At 36.7% G+C, this 23,598-nt stretch overlaps 1 long non-coding RNA gene across 2 annotated transcripts in view; it reads left to right on the top strand.

Annotated features, from left to right (window-relative positions):
• LOC306835769 overlaps positions 1-23,598 on the top strand; it is a 78,884-nt gene that overhangs the window by 52,196 nt on the left and 3,090 nt on the right. Inside the window, exon 4 of one of the 2 annotated variants that reach the window (XR_013780693.1) lies at positions 1,236-1,335. This is a non-coding gene — a long non-coding RNA (uncharacterized lncRNA). Of the gene's footprint in view, positions 1-1,235; positions 1,974-23,598 lie in introns of those variants that run through there. The other variant, XR_013780694.1, reaches the window with a different exon arrangement.

Here is a 23,598-nt window from a genome sequence, read left to right as displayed (position 1 = left end):
TTTTTTTCCTTTTTTCTTTGCCTCTCTTCACCTCTCTTATTGTCGGGTCTTCAAAGTGTAAAAGGAAAAACAAATAAAATTCTGCTTCATAAAGAGCGGGAACATCATCTCTGGATTGTGACTTAGGGTGTATTTTTAGTCAAAATCATAGCCTAACATTTCCTTTGTTTTCACCAATGCTGCCTTGTGTGTGTGTGTGTGTGTGTGTGTGTGTGTGTGTGTGTGTGTGTGTGTGTGTGTGTGTGTGTGTGTGTGTGTGTGTGTGTGTGTGTGTGTGTGTGTGTGTGTGTGTGTGTGTGTGTGTGTGTGTGTGTGTGTGTGTGTGTGTGTGTGTGTGTGTGTAGATCATGTTTACAGTCTTTCTTGAAGGAAAGCAGGAAGCTGACAGTTTTAACTTTGTTTGCAGATGTTTGTTTTTTTTAAAGGTTTCTTGGGGGGCTTTTTATGCAGAGACAGGATAGAATCAAATCAAGGGCAGAGAGAGTCAGGGATGACATGCGGGAAGGAGGCACAGGTCGGATTTGAACAGGGCTGCTCGATTCAAGGATTACAGCCTCTGAACAGATGTTTCATTAAATATATGTTGTGGTGAAGAAATGATGCATTCACATTTGTAAAGTAGTTTTTTTGGTTTGGTATCGTTATTATGTTGCTAAAGGCAGTGATTTTGCAAAAAACACTTGAGTGACTTTTACTATAATTTATTTTTAATTCTACTTGAACTTTGACCCTTCAGGGGAGACTGAATAATTGATTTTGGTGTTTATCAATTCAGATTGTCAGTGCTCCTTTATAGAGCACTATCTCACTCAGGTCATAGCTTACGCACCGCACACTACTAATGCTAATTCTAGTTCTCTTGTATTATTGTTGATACTCTGTTATAACACCTGCAGACAATCTGAGGAGGGTTAGTAAATCCAAGGTGTTCCTTTTATTGGCTTTATTTTGAGAGATTTTAAATGTTTCCTTCCTGCACTTCTGAAAAAAACAACACGCTTTTATCGCAATAAATGCTGATAGTAAATTGGATTGCGTTGTGTCCTGTTCTAGCCTGTTGTGTTTTATTTGCTCACACCAGGCCTATAAACCACTTAATGACGCCACCTGAGTACCACTTGTGCAATGTACTCTTGTTGTAAGCCTCATTTTCCTGTGTTTACCTTTATTCTACATGTTTCTGTTTGTTTTCCCTGCATCCTTAAAATGTTTTTTTTTCTACTGTTCTTTCACAGCCAGGAGGTAGCTGAGTCAGTTTAGGGTCATGACATCATCATCATGAGACGGGGAGGCTGAGTGGCGACCACAGGCAGCAACGGGAGAGGCGTCACCTTTGTATGGTTTTTTTCAGCTGCTGGTTCTTGGAAAAAAAAAAAGTTAGTGCTGCTCTGTTTTCTCAGTGAATGTTTTACTAGATTAATGGAAAAAAAATCATCGAGGTTTTATATGGCAGTAAGTTTGATTATTGTCACATAGCGGGAGGGAGTTTGGTTGAGGATTTTGTCTTTTCAAAATGTTTTCTGGCTTGTGAGTTGATTATGTGTAAACAAGTCATAACAGTGAAGTCATGCTGATGCAGTTCAAATCCCAGCAGTTGGATATAAAACAACATTAACACATAAATGTAAATGAATCCCTCTCTGCTGTTCAAATTCTAACGTTAACAGATTATTTATACATGAAAGAGACAAGCTAAGAAAACAAAGGGAAAGCACTGATCTGGGCTTTTTTCTTTCAAAGCAAACATTTGAAAAGACAGTTATTTAAGGTATTTTATATTTTTATTTTATGATTTAGACTTTCAATTGAAAAGTTACAAAAGGAGTTAGAATCAATACTTTGCGTCTGAAGAAAATGTAATTTTATTTATTTCCTGCTGTCTTTTTTTCTTGTTAAAACTGAAACACTGATTTTTTTTTTCATAACAACTGTAACCTGCTCTGTAATATCATGTGAGATATTCACTAAAAACTTCATTCATATTTATGATTTATGACTGATTTTGTGCCAACAGATGGAAACCAGCCATAGAGTAACATGTAGACTAATATAGTAAAGTTATAGTATTTTATTTTTAGGCACTCAATGAAAACCCTTGTGGAAGGTTTTGGACTTTAAGAGCTGAAAACTTTTAAGGTTACTAGACTGATAATATTGAATCTGTCGAAGAAGCACTTCATAAGCAGATTGAGTTCAGGAAGAAATGTGACATAAGACTACAATATTTAAAACTACAATCTTAATGATGGATATGAAATTTGTTTTAAGTTATTACAAAAAAAAGGACCTTTAATAAGATCTCAATCAAAAACAAACAATTGACTGTGGTCATGTAGAATAATGTACTGCTGAGTGCTTAATAATGACTGATAAGCAGGCAGTATGCTGCCAATTAGCATATCAATAACCAACCTGTTAATGGTGAATATCAACTTTTGAGATTTTTGGACTATCAACATGAATCCTTATAATGATGACTGCTACATGATTATACTGCTGACAGGCAACATGCAATACGCAAAAACAGCATATTCCATATTTCAAATTCCTGAACCAAAGTCATGTAAAAAGCAAGTGATTATTATTATAATTATTTGTTTTAAGATACTTTTCAGCCATTTTCGCATTTATTGTAAAGGGCAGCTGAAGAGAAAGGAAGCGTTGGGAGGAGAGAGAGAGAGGCAAGGTTTATTTATGTAGCGCTGTTCAGACACAAGGCAATTCACAGTGCTTTACAGACATAAAAACAGACACACAGTAAAACAAAGCTTAAGGAAAGAATGCAACAGAAATTAAGAAAACAGAGCAAAAGAAGTGTGGGGTGGGATGACATTCAGCAAAGGGACGGGGTTAATTGCTCACTTGGCATTAATCTCCTACAAACGCTTGAAAAACAGAGTGACCTTAAGTTTGTTGATTAGATAGTTTATATTAAGATACCAGGGTTGAAAAAGTGAATGCAGGTGGTGTCAGCATTACAGTCTATTCTTACTTTGCATAGTCTGGAAAATGATGTAACTTCTTTCTATCTCATCTACAAGGAAGACTTTCTATTTCGCCCGGAAGAAAATCTTAACAAAGCAGGCCTTTCAGATGATTTAAGTTTGAGGGTTGTGATTTCGGTTTTCAGCAGCAGCAGATGAAACTATAACAGATAAAGAAAAAGATCAAAAGTGAGAGAAGAAAAGAAGCAGTGAGAGCAGCAAGATGTATTTTTTTTTTTGTTTGTGTAAGGCAGTGTGTGAACAAGTGAAGTAAGAGAGGCAACATGAAGGTGTGCGTGTGAAAGCGAGTAAGAAGGAGTGAGTCAGGGAGAGGAGGAGAAGGAGGAGGAGCTATATTTGTCTGCCTATAAAGCTCCTACGGCTTCTTGTTCTCTGATTTCAGGTCTGGCGTGTGAACTTAAGCAGAACTGAATCTGGTCTGTAAGAAGTCAAGACAATAAATCATGAAAATGTCTCCAAAACAAGGAAGCTGTGTGCTGGTGTTGTTGATGTTGTTGTTCATGCTTGCGCACACACCTAAAAACAATATCCTTTTTAATTTCACTGTGAGTAAAGGACATGATCACATCCACTTAAAGCATAGATGCATTAAGGAATGAATTTCAATTATTCTGAGTTGTGCTGGTTCAAATTAGTGAAATAAGAGCTGTCGTTGTCGTTCTTCTTTTTATTCCAATGTTGTTAATTTTCTCACACTTCTTACTTTCTTCTGCACTTTCAATAATTGTCCAAGAAATTCACAATAGGCTTTGTGAGAAGCTTCCCTGCAAGTTGGCATGTGAACGTGTTTATAACTGTCGCACTCCAGTGACAAGAGACGAGCTCTTAAAATGAACAGTTGATCATTTCATCAAAGGTCAAATAGCTTTGGCTTGTGTGGGCAGCAAAGATGAACTCATCATCTGACTTGAAGGTTCATGGTTGGTTACGTGGTTAGAGAAGGTCATAAATGTATGTTAACACAAATAAGAGTTGATAAACTTCTGTTTGCTCTGTGAAAGTGAGATAAGGTCAGCTGGAGTGCAGAGGTGAAGGACTTTGTGCTTTATTTTGAAACGTGTTTTTACCTTTTAATATTCGTCATCAATAAAAGTGATTACTAAAGATCTGTGACGTACAAAAAGTTTAAATAGAATTAAAATTTGCTTAGATTTTGCAATTACATTTTGATTGACGAGCTATTTAGTATAAACTTGGGGTGAAAAATATGAGGTAACTATGAGGTAACTTTCTTGAAAAATGACGCCAATGCAAAAGTGCAAAATCCTGCAGTTTCTTAAGTGTTGGCATGAGGCTGGAACACAGGAACACTAAAAGTCACATACACATGACGTATATGACGACATATGGTTACAGCATGGTACATGAATAAAAGGCTCTGGTTTGATTTAGATAGCAATATGTGTTATCCATAGTTAAGCTCGGAGACAACACGATTGACAGGTGGGCGTAATGGTTTGTTAGGGGGCTTGAAACCTGCCTCTAAGCTTGTGGTTAGGTTGAGTGAAAGTTAGGCTGAGACAGGATTTCCAGCATGGGAATGACTACCGATGAGCCTCTGGAGCTCCCTGCAGTATCAGATGGCTGAAGTCACTCAGGCTTCATCCATTAATATTTACAGTCATTTGGACTTTTTGGCCACAGTAGAAACAATATCCATGTCAGTCATGTCGGTCACTCCATGTGGACAGAATCCTTTGACCCGAGTTACTATCATTCACATATCCTGTTACGACAATCTTAACTTTAGCAATTTCACACAGACAACTTGTCAAAACCTTAAAATGCTTCTGAAAACACAAATATTTCAACATCACATGAACGCATCTTAAACAGCCTCTATCATGTTTTAGTGTATTGTCATTTTGTCTTTTAAAACAAGTAAGGTAATTAATTAATAATTCACTGTGTCCAGGTGCAGCAGGTATAAGGAAATAAAGGCAGGCAGGTGGATGACCGAGGTGAGGCTATATACTTCAACACAACTCTCTGATAAAGATGAGTCACTGGAGTGTTTTTCCTGCAGACGTCAGAGATGATAAGAGCAGTGTAAACAGATATTCATCGAGATGTGTCTCACGTGTACTCTGACACCAGGGCTGTTTCTTTCTTTACTGTGCTGACTCACTACTACTCTCGCTCTGTCTCTTTGTCTACCATCTTTTCACTTTAATACATCTGTTAACATTATATTCACTATTAGTGTCTTGTTTTAAATCCCCTCTGAAGAAATATTTTGTATCCAAAGGCTTTCCAGTTATTTTCTGTCCCATTTGAATAATTCTATTCAGTTTCTATATAGCATTTTTCCACCGTAATCTCATTCTGCTTTTGCGGGTTTATACAAATGTTTCAATTACTCGACATTTCTTTCAACACATCCTCCCAAATAACTTGTTTCAAAAATTATGACAATGGTTTAGTGTCGTTGAGTAAATTCATTACACATATAGCTGCAGGAGCTTGGAATCGAACACCACTTACCAACTTTTTTTATTGTCTTTAAGTGTATTCCTAAAATGGCAGAAAGTGTAAATACAAAGCCTTATACATGATGCTTGCATTACCATCATTCTTCCATTATCAGATTTTTTAATATGTGAGCATGTTAATCACTGATTTCAATTCAAAATGTGTTTTAACTTCAACCAACCTATCACCAACTGTGAAAAAAGTGTGCCAAGTGGCCTCGCAAAGTCTGCCTTTTGAGCTGCAGTTTGCTTCAGCAAATAATATCTCAGAGTTCACCACAGGTACATTGTTACAAACTGTTGGTGTTGAGTTCATGTAGAACAATGTGATGACAGCCAACACAGGTTAAACACAGTCACACCATAGAATCTCATGAGCAAGTGTGTGATTGGTCTTTAATGAAAAGAAAGTATTAATAATTATTTCTTTTCTGCTGTTTGCCTTTTTCTATTAAAGGATTAAAGACTTAATTTATGCTTCACCATAAACTATCCCTTTCTATCTGTATCTGTAGTTCAGTCAGTGCATTGCCTCAGGCGTCTGACTGAGAATACGCCCGGACATGTCTAAGGGCAACCTAACCACACACACACAGAAACGCAGATGTGCGCAATCACTTTTAAATCTGTATGCGGCTGAGATACACAACTAACATAACGCAAAGCACACAGGCTTCCGTAAACACACACACACACACACACACACACAGACACACACAACACACACGTGCAGTGTGGTTATAGCCAGTTGATTTACAGCCCAGATTAGATGGGCTGCATTCAGCCTTAAATTTGACACCATGGACTAACTGCTTTGGTACAATTAACAACGGACACCCGAAAAGGAGCAATTAAAAGAAATGATTTGAAATAAAGTCAATCTGTAATTTTGTCAAAGTTCAGATCTGCAGCAACATGTGTAACTTTTGTCTTTATGTTAAAGGGAAGTGTCAGGAAAAGAAAAGAGAAATTAAGTAAAAGTGGAACTAGTTTGTGTTTCATTTTCCTTTTCTCCAGAAGCTGAATTTCAGACTTACCCAGCAGGAGAGAGCAGAACGACGATCAGTGCTTCAATGGAAGTGCTAATACTATAATAATGAAAAGGAATGCGCAAAAAGAGTTTGTAAAATTTGCGAATTTCTGTTAAAACACTACCCATGGAGGGGTGTGGATCCGCCTTCACTCCTGAGTGAATCCAAAAGTCAAGTATGGTATAATAAGTCAATAAATATAATAAAGATGAGAATGATTCAGTATAGTTTTGAAAGATAATGCCAGCAGTTACATGATTTTATTTTTGCTTTTGTTTTAACAGATAATTGAAATATCAGACCACAAAACTTCATCCATTAAAAATAATTATAATAATCTGCCATCACTTCATGTATCATGGTATGTATATTTTTAACACCTATTATAACCAGTTAAACCTCCTACATCACTAATTGTGGAAACAAGATTTAATGAGTTTACATCTAAAAACAAAGCATTGTTGCAAGTTCAGATATTCATAAGAATAGGAGAGCTTAAAGCTATACATACATAGAGTGTAGTGTTGCAACAAAGACTGAGTAAGTAAGGTCAAAGTTGAAAGAGGAACATATTTAATAATTAATATTACATTGTTGGCTTTGGTCAAAGGTTGACTTATCTGGCTCATTAAATATGAACGCTCCTTTGTGCTTGTTTCTCGAGTTTTTAGATGGCTTTCTGGTGATGTTGCTGAACTAAGCTGTATGCTGTTTGAACATATCTTCATATTTAACCTTCTCTGTGATCTTTGATGGTTTGTTCTCGTGATTTAAAAAAAAAAAGTCTTTGTCATGATGTCTTGTGCGACACACTTTGAATTGCCCTGTTGCAAGTAGACTTGCCTTGCCTACAAGTTGTATATATCTAGAAACAGAAAAGGTCAATGGAAGCTAAGGAAAATAAAATTATGTGTTGCAACAAATGGAATTATCGTTAAACACTCAAAACCACAAATTCTTGTATGTGTTTTAACAAGACAGTCAAGACTTGAGTAGAGAAATCCACTAGAATAATTTATCCTTACGACAAATACATTCCCTTTCTTTAGGACGTGAACACTGTATATTGAGTATTAATGTATTGCTTTCCATATTCCATATTTCCATGAATCTGGAATAACTCAGCATCTACCAGAGTGACCGTTAAGTTACATAATAAACCAAAGGCTCAAATATTAGAGTGCAGTTTAGTCAACTGAAAAAGAATTCCTGTGGATGGTGAACTCATTTCCAAGTTGCGACAAATTTTCATGTTTATTGTTGAGAACTCATTTCTTTTTCGTGCTTTAAATCCTATCATTACATGTGTTTAACCACACACAGACTCATAGATGTAACACAATGTGCTATTTTGAAAGTAGCTGAGTAGTTTAGATGTGTATCAGTGGTGTGGGGCATGTAGTGTTGTGACTGCTAATGTTAAATGTCAAATCTATTTTTGTCACTTTTCAGAATGTTTTCGTTTTACAAAAAGTTTCATATTGTACTTATTCTGCCCTACAGCGTCAGAAGAGGATAGTTTAAGCAGAACAGAAAAATAATATCTGGTTTATAGGCTCATGAAAATGTAATTATAAATAACATAGTCAGTCAATATGTACAAAATTAATAATATTCAAATTAAAAAGAAATACATTTTCATAATGTTTTCCATGCAGCCCTCCTCACTCTGGGGTACCAATGAGTCTGAAATGTTGTCTTCTACCATGTGAATAAAAAGAGAAATGTTTATTTTGAAGCATTATCACGTATTATTGAAAAATAACACGTGGCTAAGCAAAATAACGTTAATTGAACTCTAAAGGAAAAACACTTTTGGATATCTTATTTGAACTAGGGCTTGCAAAATTATTTTGCATCTTATGTCTCGCCTAAACGGTTAACAGAGCTTTGGTTAAAATGGAGAAGCTTGTTGCTGTGAACCACACAAAAACACACACACACACACCTACACACACACACACACACACACACACACACACACACACACACACACCTACACACACACACACACACACACACACACAATGTTGAGGTTGCTGTTGTGTAGAAGGAACATGCTGTCTTTTTGCTCCGACAAACTGGACATCAGGCGGACATGTTGAAATGTGAAACTGCATAATCATACTCAGCCTGACGTAGCTGTGGGTGATATCAAGAGGAAGTGTCGCAATTCTGGTCCTGAATACTCCTGAAAGTGTGAAACTGCCCCCTGAATTAAGTTTGAATTAAAGTTCCAATCATTCGCTAATACTGAATTGTTTAGTAAATTTCAACATAACACACTTGCAGATGCCTAAAGTACCTCAGAGTTTGAAAGTATTGTGATTGTTGAAAACAGTTGCTTTGTGTTCATTCAAAGGACTTCATTCTGATATACAGAATAAATGCTTCCGATTCCATCTTGTTAAAAGGTTGACAAAATGTGCAGAAAATTCAATCTTTGATCCCTGCTCAAATATGAACACAAGAAAAAAAAAATCCTTGGGTAAAAGAAGTACAAGTAGGTCACTAAAAACAATAGAAAAATGAGCTAGAAGAAAACGTACCATTGAAAAAGAATGTACTTCATGTTTGAAAAAGAAATGCTGAAACCACAACAAAGTGTCCTTTTTTGACATTTACAAATGTATAAACTAAAAGCCTTTGCACACTGAGTCCAATGTTCTAGTCTGAAATTTCTGCATGGTAAAAAAAGAAGATCTTACATAGTATCAATCATGTTTGCACAAACTTTTGTCAATATTTTATCTGGTACAGGTTTAATTGTTTGTGTCTTTTCAGGCTTTTTCACACTGAGTCTGGTTTTTTGTTTGGATGCAACTTTTTTCAGGCGGAGTCATCAAGCACTGAAGATGATTTTGTGGTTCTGCACTTCCGTGTTAGCATTCAAGGTTGTGTGTGTGTGTGTGTGTGTGTGTATGTGTGTGTGTGTTAATCTGGACCACTGGCATCCTGAAATACACCTGGAAGTGATCGGGATAATTCTGCATCCTTTATCAGCAGGTGAAGTTGTCTTTGCTCTGGTGGATGGACGTTTTCTTGATGAGTTTTAACATGGGAATTTTTGCAATCAATACAAAAAGAGTGAAAAGCATGAAGTGTATACATGTATACATTTTATTTTTAACAAACCTCACACACTACATGAAGTGCCGTTCAGAGCTCTGACAACAGTTTCACTTCTATATTCTAGCTATTTAAGCTAAATGATCAGCTGAGAAAACAAAGGCTTGCCATATATATACACACACACACACACACACACACACACACACACACACACACACATTATTTGTAAGAAGATACATTCAACTGAAAACATAAACTCAAAAAAGTACAAGTCATTTGGTATTAATGACTTCACACAGCTAACGTAACATATACAATAACACCAGCTGCCCAACATTTCTAAAATACGTTAACTATTTTGTGTTCTCTGTTGTATACTCTCTCCCTTCCTCTCTCTCTTTAACTGTCTGTCTAATACATCCACAAAGTCTCTGCTGGTGTTTTATATTTGTACAAGAATAGCCCAGCCAATCACATGAGACAACAGTGACAGGTACATTGACTCATCTAATGTGGTAAAGAGACATGAAGCTCATAGGGTGGAAGAGTTCTGAGTCACCAGGCAACAGCCCCTGATTTGTTAAAACCCTTACCAATGATAAACAAGAATCTTCAAAGTGAGATCCTGTTTTGGAAGGAAACAAATTAATGATTAACTTGCACTTAAAAAGGGGAGTACAGTTTTTACTTTTCTTACAATTTTTCAAACTCAGCAGATCACAACCTTTGATTTGTTTTTAAAGCTGTTAAGTAGTCTGTGTATTTTGGATGTGTCGACGATTAACCTTGAGTGCGTTTTTATTTCACCTTAATTATTAGGAAAATAAACGTCTGTAAATCCAATCATGGAACCCTTGATATCCTACGACATGGGACATTTGCCAGTGTCTTGTATATCAGTGGTAAATGTTAAACTACTCAAAGTCAAGACTTCCTTTTCCATTGCATTGTTTTCATCAGCATGAAAGGTAATCACAGACATTTCTAGTGTCCATTACTTTTGGAATTTTCTTGGGATTTACCTTAAATCAACAGATTTTATGTTTGCCTAAATATTGATTTGATGATATGTATTTGTACAAATTAGAAATTTAATATTTATGAAGACAGATTTAAGAAGAATAGAAAACAATGTTTAAAATGTTTGTTGACTGGAAGACTGGTTATATTCTCTTGTTCAATTTTCTTCATTGAATTTAGCCACTCCCTGTGTTGGGATCAGCTGACTTTGGACTTTTACTCGTTTCCAACCCGATTCTGCCACAACCTCAAACAATCAACCAGCAGTTAAATTTTGTAAATCTGTCTTCTCTTCCGCAGTCAGTTTGTCATTTCAGCCTCATAAACCCACTCCTCATCACATCCCGCATTCTTCTATCACCACCACAACCAGTGTCTAGACTCTATAGGGGGTATCCTATCCTGCTGTTGGCCTCACTATTCCTCAGAGAGCATGATGACAGTCTAATGACAGAGTCTAATTGCTAAAGACATTGCATATATATCTTTTCCTAAACTGTTCAATTAATAATTGTAAACTCGCTTTTGCTCTCTATGGGGACTGGATTCTTTGTATAAAGATGACTGCAAATCCAGATTTAAGCAACTTTGTAATGCTCTGGGCCCCATGTACATATGTCATTGTTGTGTCCAGTTTCCCACTAAAAAGCCTTAGCAGACTTAAGACAAAGAGCAACTATAGCATATAATCTCTCTTTATGCCACCCTCTTTTTCCTAACGCAGATGGGATTATTTTTTCACGTTTGCTTCATCAGAGGTTCTCCGTTACAGGTTTTACTTTCCATGAAACACTTTGTGGTTTTAAATAAACACTGAGCTCTCATTTACAGAGGCAGCTGATGAAAGCCACAGCCAGTCATTCTCCCCATTGTTTCATTTGGGATGTGGAGGGAAACATGAACGTATGCTGGTCAAACTATGGTTACTCATTTTATTTAAAGTACCTGCTTATTGTAAGTCTCCATATAACTCCATATAAAAACTTGATATTGAATTTCTACACGTATATCTTTAATAACTAATTCAGGAAGTCAATGAATAACAAAGCTTTAAGGAATTTCTACCTCAACACACCATCAACAACTTATGCCACATGAGAAGTGTCCATGTACTTCCCAGAGGTTACATGCCTACATACAATATGTGGTGCAATCATAAGCAGATTTGCAACTTTCTTGGAGTCAAGTGGGTTCTCTTTATGCACTGCCTCGCCTCTATTACTTCCTGGTTGGTAAACCTCATTCATAGCCCAGACTCTGCCGTCCTGAGATTCAGAATGCTTTTTGGCCTTTAGTTTCTCCAACCTAGACCTGGAAAGCTGTTTCCTCACAATGTATTTCACACTTGTTCATGAACACTACTTGACCTCTTAATAAAACTATCATCCAATTAAATATTAATTACTATAGCTTTAATTCAAGGTTATTAGGTTAACCCTTAAAAAAGGGTTGGTTAAAAGACAACATAACCGATACGAGCCTATGGTTACTACAACATTTAGATTTTTTTTAACATACAATATTTTCATAAAGCTATTCGCAGTGGAAAACATTTGTAATGGAATATGTAAATGGTGGTTTCTACAGCATGTTGCTAAAAACCTCTGACAGCTAACATACAGCACAAGTTTCTGGCTTTATTACTGGTTTATGTGTTACTACAAATAATAGATCTTATGGTTAAAGCTATTCATTTGTTCAGTTTCATTACTACATAACAACTTATCATGGTATCTTTGAAATACAAGAATAAGCACAAGTCAGTATAACCTCAATTTAAGTTTAACAGATACAATTGTAAACTGAAGACTTTTTGGTGTTCTGGTCCTTAAAAAATCTTGAAATGTTTTTTGGGCAAGATACAAGAAATATAACTTTATTACTGCTGGTTGAGTAGGAATTAGACGTTGTGCAGCTGCCAGGTCGTGTCAAATGAGGAAGGAAGCTTGAATTAGCAAAGCGAGCTAAAAAGTTAGCAACATTAACTGAGAGGGAAGGGATAGCATACATACAGAACAACTAGATATCCAGGATAGAAGAAGAACCTGAAAAACACTTTGCACATCCAGCAGGACTCACAGATTACTTCATTCTCAGAAACAAACACAAAACTCTGAACTTGGTGCATGGAGAACAAAAAGAGGCAGGGCTTAGGTATGGTGTCATTTCTAGTAAATGGGGAAGAATCCTAATGGAAAGTACCTGAAGATTCTTGTTGGGCCAGGAGTCAAAACAGGGTCAAATGTTTTTAATTTTGTGTGTAGGTGCAGGTGTGTGTGTGTGTGTGTGTTTCTATGTATAATTATCTGTAGCCTTACAGTTTGTTTTGAGACAAAAAAAATCTTTATTAAGGAGACACTCAAGTTGTTTATTCTATTTTTTTTTAAAATTGCCACTAACACATTTTTATTTTTGGATCTTTTCATTCAGGGGACGAGCGGGTGTTTGGCTAACAAATCTTAAAAGTCTATTTACCTGATCACCTGCTATTGAAGAGCTTCTTGCGCGACATACCTGTGTGTTTAATGACTCAGAGCAGTGCTGCTCAGTCATACTTCGCAGGCTGACACAGGTTCATCCAGAGGGAGATAAAGACTGCACCTTTCAGAGGAGAAAGAATATGACAGAAAAAAAAAGTTTTGTTCTTTTTTTTTCATTTGAAAATTTTGACTTACTCATGGATCATTTCAAAAACCGGACAAGAGGTGAATTGATAGAAACTTTTACACCCAAACATTGTTTGCTGTGGATCCTTTAACGGCCCTCCACTAAGGTGTGGCTAAAGCCTAGACTGTGTCCACATACACGACATGAATTGAACACAATCATGTTTGTAAAACACCATTTTGGATTGTTTTGAATTAATTGAAAATGGTGCCTAATTGGGCTGTTAATGGCAGGAGAGGAATAGTTGTTTAACTGTTACTTATATACAAATTGTAACAATGTAACAATTGTAACATTTTATATACATTTTTTATATACTTTTGAATCTTTTTCCCCAGATTAAAAAAAAAAAAAAGTCCACACCATCAGGTCTGCCACAGTTGCTTTCAGGGACACTGAATATTGGACTTTCTACTCAAGTTATATGTACATATGCACATTGAAGCCAGTAATGTCAAACAAAATGGCAATGGCTATACATTTAAGTCACTTTCCACACAAATGCCACAAATTTTCCTTATGAAAACCAACCTGAACCTGGATTAGCAACGGCAACCTCTCAATGCAAGTTCTATGTTCACATTAGAAATTAACTGTTTTTGAATCTGTGCACGTCCAGATAGGTAAAATGACTGCACTCTTAATTCTGTTTCAAGGTAAATTTACAGAACCTTATAAAACAAATTTTTTTTATGGCTGCATGGATGGTAAGTTTGAACACTACACAAAAGCATCTAACATGATCCAAACAAGTGCTTAAAGTGTTTTGACAGTGTAGCCAAAGAATGCTGGTCAATTATAATCTGTTTCCATTCTGCCATGAAACACTGTCATGCTGCTGAAGAATTGGAAATGTGCTGCTTATGAACTTCTACCTTTATGAAACACCTTCATGTGACTACTTTTTTTCTGTTTTGTCCTGCAATATTTACAAAGACGAAGTCGTACTCGAACTATCGGCTGCTGCGATGAGGACTCAGCCTCCATTCATGGGGCACATGACATAACTAAAAACAAAAGCACAAAACAAACAAAAAACAATGAGTCCTGTGACATAAAAAAAAAGGAAACTCCATGTTTCATTGTTTAAAATGTTTATACCTGAAGCAGCCAGTCAGCAGTAACTTCAAATAGCTCTCACAGTGTCAGAAGAAATTAAACAATAAGGCTGATGTAAACACATACACTTAATTCTGGCATTTAAATCATTTATTTCAGGTAGCTGTAGGAGGTAGGAGCTGTACCGTACAACATAAACTCTTTTTATTTATATAAACTCTTTTTGATTATCACCATTGCACAAAAACAATGCTGACTTACAATCTTTGATTTTTTTCAGAATCAGGAAGTGGAGCACAAAAAGCTATTTCACAATGACTACATGCAGGAAGACATTATGGACTTTGATAAAGGTCAATCAGAAGAGACAAGTGAATAAATACAATGATTTATTACATTGGATATCATGGAAATGTGGCTTGACAGAAAGACTGTGGCGCTCGGACTCTATGTAGTGGTTGATGTGTTGAGAGAACGTCGATTCTGAGCGTAAACAGAATAAATACCCCATGGAGAGACACTAGTGAGGTTGAAGCTGATGACTTGTCGAGAACAGGTGGAAAATATGGATGACGATTCTGCAAAGATGTGGAGGGGCGCACAAAACATTGGCAATTAGAAACTGAGGCAGAGAAAGAATCCTATTTAAAAGGGGAAAAAAACCCAATATGCTGACAATGAGGGAGGAACGCCATGCAATTGGTTAGACGAGTACTACGGTTGGACAGCTAATTACCCAATGACAGCCCCAGCAATTACATCAGAAAGGTTGGTGAGCGTGGGTAAGAGGAATTAAGGCAATTATATAGTCTTCCTGAATTTCTTAAATTCTGCTGTAGAGCCGTATAGCTTCTGAAAAGGGAATCATGAGTGTACAAGTGCTTCAAAATGAGACCATGTAGTGTGGCTGTGTTTTTTGACAAATGATGCCTGTTTGATATGGTTTTACGTCAGTTTTCTTGTGGTTGAGAATTAGTCATTTTCTGATGCTGAACATCACTTCCTCATTTAACTCTCATTGTGTCTTTTCTGGGAATTCAAGGTTTTTAGAGTAATCGGCAAGCATCAGGTTTTCTCAACAGGTTTAAAGTTGACCTCTTTTCATGTGTAGTTCTCTTTTGTCTCTGACAGCTCCTTTTTCCCCCCAGAAAGTTTATGAAACAGGAATGACAAATCTTATTCAATCATGTTTAAAAGTGTAACGTATTTAAAGCATATATAACATAAAAAGAAAAAGTGGTCTTTAAAATGAAATAAATGTGTTGTGGTCAGTTTTCTATAAAATGGCAACATTTTTTATAAACATTATGTCAAGCGCACATTTATCATCATTTTTAAGATGATAAATCCTTTGGTTGTTAATTTTGTTGACTCATCCAGCCACATGAGCGCCTCCCTGAGTGAGCTTTTTAAAAGATTTATTTTGGGGCTTTTTATGCCTCTAGAGATAGGACAGTGGATAGAGTCAGAAATCTGAGAAGAACCAAACGTTGAATTTGAACCTGGGCCGTCTGTTCAGAAGGCCACAGCCTCTGTACATGGAGCACGCACACCTACCACTAGGCCACATGCACCCCAAGATTATAGCTATTAACAATAATCTAATTATAATATTAGATTAGTTATAGAATAAACTATATAAGTGTATGTCCTGTTTCATATGCTTGTGAAGTCATTTCAAAAAAGGCTTTTTCACTGATCCAGTAAACCATGACAACATCAAAGCTAACAAAGCGTTCTTGAAAACATTCAAAGGTTTACTTCAGAGTTTTTTTTTTAAAGAACAAATAGTTAAAGCAGTGACATATCCAAATGTTTAGTTAAAATTGAAAATACTACAATTCCCTTGGTGCAGCACACAAAATCTTTTTATCAGAACTTCCATTCTCAGTCATTCAGACCTTCTGATAATAAATGTGATTTAACACAATAACCAAAGATGTAAAAAAAAAACACTGTATGCCATGTGACAAGTAACCTGACTTTGATGTGTGAATTGTGTTCATGCATTCACTCTCATTTTTCCTTCAATTATTGTTCCCTGAGTAAATTTAACACTCAGTTTCATGCATTTTTATCACAATGCCGCACAACGTAGTGCAACACAATGCAACCCAATGCTATTCAAAAACACGAAAAAACAAAACAACAGCAGAACAAAATGCAACTCTCTGCAACACAGACCCTCAAAACAACACTGTACGTCTAAAGTGAGTAAAAGCAGTAAACACAAATCTAAAGAAGATTGTTGCACAAGCCTTTCAACTTCTCGTGCAAGTCAGGTGTATCTCACATCATGTCCCCTGAGTTCGGGGAGAAAAAATCCATTACAGGAGTCTGAGGTTGTTTAGTTGCCCGAGGTGATGCTATAGCTTTGATTTCTTTGTTTTTGAAGATGTGAAAGCTTTTGATTCTGAAACCTGTGGTGAAGTTTCTGCAACAGCACCTGATTTGTTTAACTTAAGTGGGGTTTAAGAGTCCATCCACCAGCTTCTCACAGATTAGATCTATTTGTCTGTGACGGCTTTACAGTTGTGCAGTGAGTCAAACGGCTGAGGAAATATTGCAGAGTGGCGTGAGGAGTCACATGGCAGGAAGTCTTGTGATGGAAAACCTCAACGTTTGTTAAAGCTTAAACCAGAGTGTCACATGGATGGGGATGTCCATCCTTTTATTTCACCAATTTAGCATTCTTCTCTGTCAATTTTAAACGTGTTCATTTTCATAAATAGGCTGAATGTTTAGTAACTGAGTTTAAAACTGCTCACAGTTAGTGCCATTTTTTTCAATGTTTAAAACAAACGTCACTTTTCAAGTTAGGTTTGAATATGTAAATGCACTGCAATGTTTAATACAGTAAGAGAATTTTCTGTTTACAATATGTGAGATCAGTAGACGCAAATCAGGGAAAGAACATATTGCTAGCCTCATAGCACACTTGTCTAAGTCATATTTGATGGTTTTCAGAAAAGAAGAAAAAAACACTGTCCAATGTATGTGTCTTGAGTCCATATCGTTTGTAACTCAGAACGACTGAAGGTACATTTACTGTATAGAAGGTTTAATAAATATGAACTAGCTTACCAGATGACTCAATGAGAAGAGCTACTGTGATGCTTCACTTGTGGTCAGCTGAGCCCTGTTTTTCATGTAGGCGGCCATATTTGTATTTAGCGTCAAAAGTGCAAAAGTCAAAGACATGAGGCAGATAGTGATTTTGGCATAACAAGCACATTGATAGGCTGAGAACATATAGGCAATAATACAAGGTCAGCAGTGTTGGCAGAGTAGAGTTAGGCAGTTATCACAATTTGATCAAAATACGACTTAAGCAACTATTCTATATGAGGATAACGATATATGAATACAATGTGGGAGGGGTTTAATGATATGATTGGGCAAGCAATCATCCCTGTGACCAGTCAGAGAAAAAAAAAAAAAAAAAAACAACTAAAAAAGATGTGTAGATTGAAATCTTTCACAAAGCCGACCAGCCTTGCACCATTAAGATGTGACTGTGACTCAGACAACCATGGGGGGCCATCAGAAACTCTGGGCCCCACGAAAAAATATCTCATTAGGCCAAACCATCAGCAACACTATAGGAAAGTCTTCACTTACAGTGAGACGCTTATAATTTAATATGAATAAAAGTTACCTAATGTTGCCATTTTTGTAGGGCCCCTGTCAGTCATGGTCCCTTTCAGTTGTCTTAAATTTTCTCCCTTTTAAGGCGCTCCTCCAGGCGACATATTCAGATCTAATGTTCTGTACATTCTTTTAATAAAAGTTTAACTTTGATTCGTATCTAGATGTCTGAAAAAATATCACAGACTACTTTAAGTGTCTAATTAATCATGTAATGTTTTTTAAGCCGTGGGGAAGAAGAGCTTGTGTTGTTTGGGGAAGATAATGAGACAGAGTATCACTGAATCTTGCTGTGAGTCACTGAATGACGTGTTTGCTCTGCTAACTGTCAGCGATTATATGTTGTGTGAGACAAACCTATCATTAACCCCAAGGGCACCAGGGCAGCACGGCCTGAGAACCAAACATCCAAGTGCAAAGTCAAGTCACATTTCCAATATTTATATAATATATATAATATATAATAATATGATATATATAATATATAATATGATGCTTAAGTGGAATCTCTACAAGTGTTGTCTATATTTATTAACACAGCATTTCAAACTGAAAGCACTTAAAAGACTTCTGTTTTCATCAGATGTAAACTTCCTGAAATTTATGTGAGCACTTTTGCCCTTTTGCCCTCAGACTTGCATGACATTTGCCACATTTAACACATTTACTGTGAAATAAAGTAGCATAGGATATGTAGGGGAGATAATATGTACTCAAGAAAAAACGAATGAAACTAGACCCTCCGGCAGGCTAAATACAGAAACTAAATGTATTATAAAATATCCATGCAACCTTTTTTATATAGGAAGAACAACAAAGCAAACGTTAACCTGGAATTAGTCCAGGTTCAACATGAAACTGAACATAAAGTTTGTTCAGCCTTTGTTATTTTTATCACCTCAGCTCTTCTTGAGTTAGGATGACTGCACAGGTAAATATGTCCTGTGGAGGTGAAGTGATTTTTCTCCTATGGGGAGTTTTCTTTTCTTCTGTTGAAGACAATGGATCCTGTGTAGCTCTTTCAGACTTCAGTTATCAGGTTCCCCCAGACAAAAAGAAACATTGTTAAAGCTTGAAAACAACTTTCATCATCATCGTTATCCTCATCTTTGTTGACAGACTCAAGAGTCCATTAGAAAACAGATCAAAAACAAACACGATAAAAAAGACATACATAAAATCACCAATATTACAGAAGACGACTGTTTCCACAGAGATGCCTACCGCACAGAAGTATGTCCTGGATTGACAGCAACGTATTTATGGAGTTCTGAGAATCCTTCAATTGGCAGATTCATTTTTACATTAAGTTTCTCATTAGAGCGTGGAACTACTATACAAAATAGTTAACTTCTTCTACTTTACTCCATCTTGTTCTTAACCTTGTTCTACTCCATCAAGTTTTTTGATCTTTTCAGTCAGTCAACATATTGAAACATTTTTTTGTTTTTAGGATACTCAATCAATCTTACATTTTACCCTATAAGTTCACCAAATGAAGCTTTTACATGCTTATGTTGACATAGCTTTTTAGCAAAACAACGCATTTTCACAATACTACCAACACATGTAAGAGCAGAATGTGACCTTAAAAGGGCCACTTGTGTTTGCTCTCTGCACCACAAGCTTTAGTGTATTTCTGTGAGAAGTTCACTCTCACAGGTCTCACTGAAAAGCACAATGACCATTTTTAACCATCATATCATGACTTTACTTTGAGCAACTTACTGAAATTCAGGTGGCAGCAAGCTTTGCGGTCTGCGTGTAGCATTTCCTATAAAATGGAGCAGGGGATTGTGGGATGTTGGAGTTGTAAACAGGAAGTGAAGTTGAGCATGAGTGCCAGCACAGGAAGTGTATCAGTCAAACACAACTTATTATTTCCAATAACTCACATCAGTTTGATGCATGTTTTAGAAAATCATAAGAAAACAAATGTGTACTTCTATGAGGGCATATAAAAACTGTGGCTAACATTTTGTAAGCAGACAGAGAAAGAGACAATGAATCACAGACTTAAGATCGGATATAAAAGTTGACTTTACTCTTTGTAATCATGGATCCAAGGGAAAACTTCATTGTTTATTTTAATCTGTTTTATTACAAAGTTTGCCATAAACTGGTGTCAATATGAATCACAGCTAGAACAATTTAATTTGTAAAAACCTATGAAACTCGTAACAAGAGCAAGCTAAAAAGGATTTCCGGGTGGGTCTGCACATCCCAGTAGGCGACACCTCATATTTGTTGTCTGTTCTACCTCTTTCATGAACCTATTAAGAGGAAGAGAGAGAGAAAAAACAAAACACCAGTTATGTCACCAGAGAAGGCAAATTGACTCATCAAATCCCAGTTCCAGATGGCCAGTCCAGCCCTGCATCGTGCGGATGTGGCTTCCTTCCTCCACCCAGGAAGGCTCCAGCAGTGTGTAATTCCTCGAGCAGCTCCTATCTTTGCAGCACTCTGACCAGAGTTACATCTGGATCTGATCTGGAGCTTTGCACACTGATGTCCAAATAATTTAATTCAGCTAGAAAGGCTGGTTGGTTTTAATAGTTGACTTATTTGGTTGATATGAAAGTTAATTTGGTGTTTGTTGGCTGGTCAATTTAGTTTGCATAGGATCACTTTAACAGACTTAAACCTTTAGTTGGTCATTTTGTGGATTTACTATCTACAAAAGGTTAATATCCTATTACATTACCTTGGGTTATTTAAGTAAATTTCAGTCCCTTTACTTATTTCACTCATGTTTTGAACCCTTGAGGTGGGATTTTCAGGGTTAGCTCTGAAGCAGCTGGCTCGATTCACTCTGGTGGTGTAAGTTCTGAGCTGTTTTAGAGCTGCATTATCTGCTTCACTGAGGCTGATGTAACACTGAGTCAGAGAGCTGCAACTTTGCTCCAGACACTGCAGAGCTGCTTACATATAGACATGCTTTGATACCAGACCCCCCCCCCAAAAAAACCAGGCTCATATGCTGTTTGTGTATGGACACGCACACACGTGCAGATTCTCTCAGAAAGAAACAGCCTTCAGAAGAGGAACTGTCTTTTTTTTTTTTTATACTGCAGCACTCATCAAAGGGACATCACATAGGAAGTATTCTAAATCTTAATGAGGAGATGTGAGCACAATTTTCAAAAGAAACAGCAGGGTCACATGATGTAAGCTTTTCTGTAAGGAAAGATTTTATAGAGAAAATGTTGCAGGAGACGTGCAAACCAGCTGGCTAGGTTTACTTATACTGAGGTCCTAATGAGACAAGGAAAGGATGAGTATTTAGAAATGAAAGCTTCTTTTTCCCCAACTAATGTTTCCAAAACTCTCTCTCTCTCTCTCTCTCTCTCTCTCTCTCTCTCTCTCTCTCTCTCTCTCTCTCTCTCTCTCTCACCAGCATATACAGCATGTACATTTATTGTTTCTTGTTTTTCTCTTTACTGTCAATGTCCTTTTGTGTCTCCTTGTCTCTGCTCGTACATCTGAACAGAGAAAAAAAACGTTCAGTCAAAGCATTAAGCATTTTGCATTTCTTTTGGGAGAGCCTATTAACCCTGCAATTAAAGTACTACAGCAGGTGTACAGGGTGCTGAATGTAAATAAATAAGCATCACCCTTCCAATTACAATTCAAATAAACCTCTAAAAGACCATTTTTCAAGGTCAAATTGTTTCATGATGTTAGTAAAGAAAAATTATCATTCCTTTTTTCAATCAATGGATCCTCTGTTGTGTTTAGTCGATTTTTTTTTTTTTTTTTTTTATCAGTCCCAGCTCACATAATGGTGTACAGTTTGCAAGCTAATGTGACAAGAAAGCTAATGCTTAAGGCTGACTGATATGATTGATCACATTAGTGTCATCCATGGTTAAGGATGTTCAAAACAATGGCAGGTGTAATTTGAGATAATCAGTGCCAATTGATGAAACATTTACATTACTAAAAAAGATGACAGCAGCAGCAGCTAATATGAGATTTTTAAAAAGTGCAGCTATTATTTTTGACTTGATTGAACATTAAGTTTTACTCAAAACTAATAATTATCCTGTTTCATTTTAAAAAGGTTTCATAAATACAAAGAAAGTGTTGATCCTCATTCATCCATGTAAATAGGCTGATTCTGGTCATTTATTAGTCACACTGGTTCCCACTACAACTGGTAGAAACTAAACTGTTTTCCATTTTTATTTTTATTTTATTTTTAAGTCAGTAGCCAACCAAACATCTATTTTGCATTTACTAACCCTTACCTAACATCTGCTTTTCCATATTCGGTTTTCGTTCTGCTGCAGATAAACAGTTAAGATCTGATACCTTTGTGTTGCTTGTAGCTGTTGTGAGTGTTAGCTGGCAGCGTCACTAATCCTTGCTGATCCCACATGGTGCGTGCAGATACCCTGCCATGTAATAAAAAGAACAAGATATTATCTGCTGTGTCAGAAAGGCTGTGCTGTTTGCCACACATCCGAACGTATTTGATGAAGCACAAGGAAGTGTCTGTGTGTGGGAGTTTATCGTGATAAACCGACGCCCATCAGTTTTTACTGGGCTTTTGCTAGGTTGTATTCCAGCCATCGTTGTGTCAAGTCTCAGTGTGTGTGTGTGTGTTGGACCTGATTATGGTTTACATACTTACATTGTAAGGACATTCTCTGCCCTTACAATCCAAGCAGTGTTGTTGGCACTCAGCAAGCTGTAACAACTCCCTCTCGCTTTTTATAAAATTGTCCCCATATCCCAAAAAAATCTATGCGTTTGTGCTGCATATTATATATATTTCAAATAATCCACTTAGGCTAGGAAATGTACTATGCACTTGTAAAATACAGATAGAGCTGAAGCACTAAGAGTAAAATCACATGCTAAGATAAAAGCAGCTTGGCCTGGAGTGTCCCAGCTCTGAAAAGGATGAGCACAAATTCATATAATGACAGCTCTACTGGAAAGTACCAAGGACAAGTGCATAACAAGTGCATCTGGATAGAGAGGCTGATAAGACCTTTTTTGAAAACGCATGAGTCGGACAGAGGACAACATTATGTCTGACGGATTATTACAAAAACCTCCTAGTCCTAGGTTGACACAGTACCAGTTTTGTATTGGTGTATTGGGTGCAGCCATACAGAGGAACAAAGATATTATTAATGTTCTAATACCTGGGTTTTCTCCTTTGATGTCAAACCAAATTAGGTGGTTAGCAAAATGGTAATGTCTGCCAAGCTTACATTGGGATAAATGACAAGTACAGAACAGTTATACTTGTGTTTATTCATATTTCATCACTTTCTATTTCCACCCCTCTTGATTTTAAAGAGAAATAATGTATCCCTTCTCACTTGGCCATTCCTTTCCCTTTCCTCAACCGCTAACCCCAACATTCAAAGCAATATGATAATTAATAATATGACGCATTGATATAGATCTTAGTCAAGTGTAATAAGTATCGATAGGAGGACAATCGTTGTGGTGATAACTTCTACTTGTGCTCCTCCTTCATCACTGGTGACACACTACTCACACACTGAAAGCAGTCAATAGAGGAAGAGAAAAGACAGGAGGTCTCTAACCACAGCATCCTGAATGTGTCTCCTCTTGGCCCCAAGCGCTGAGAACACCAACATACAG

Source organism: Symphodus melops (assembly GCF_947650265.1).
Source record: "Symphodus melops genome assembly, chromosome: 15".
Classification (NCBI taxonomy): Eukaryota; Metazoa; Chordata; class Actinopteri; order Labriformes; family Labridae; genus Symphodus; species Symphodus melops.
Note: the sequence above shows the minus strand (reverse complement) of the source record. Positions and strands in the feature narration are given on the sequence as shown.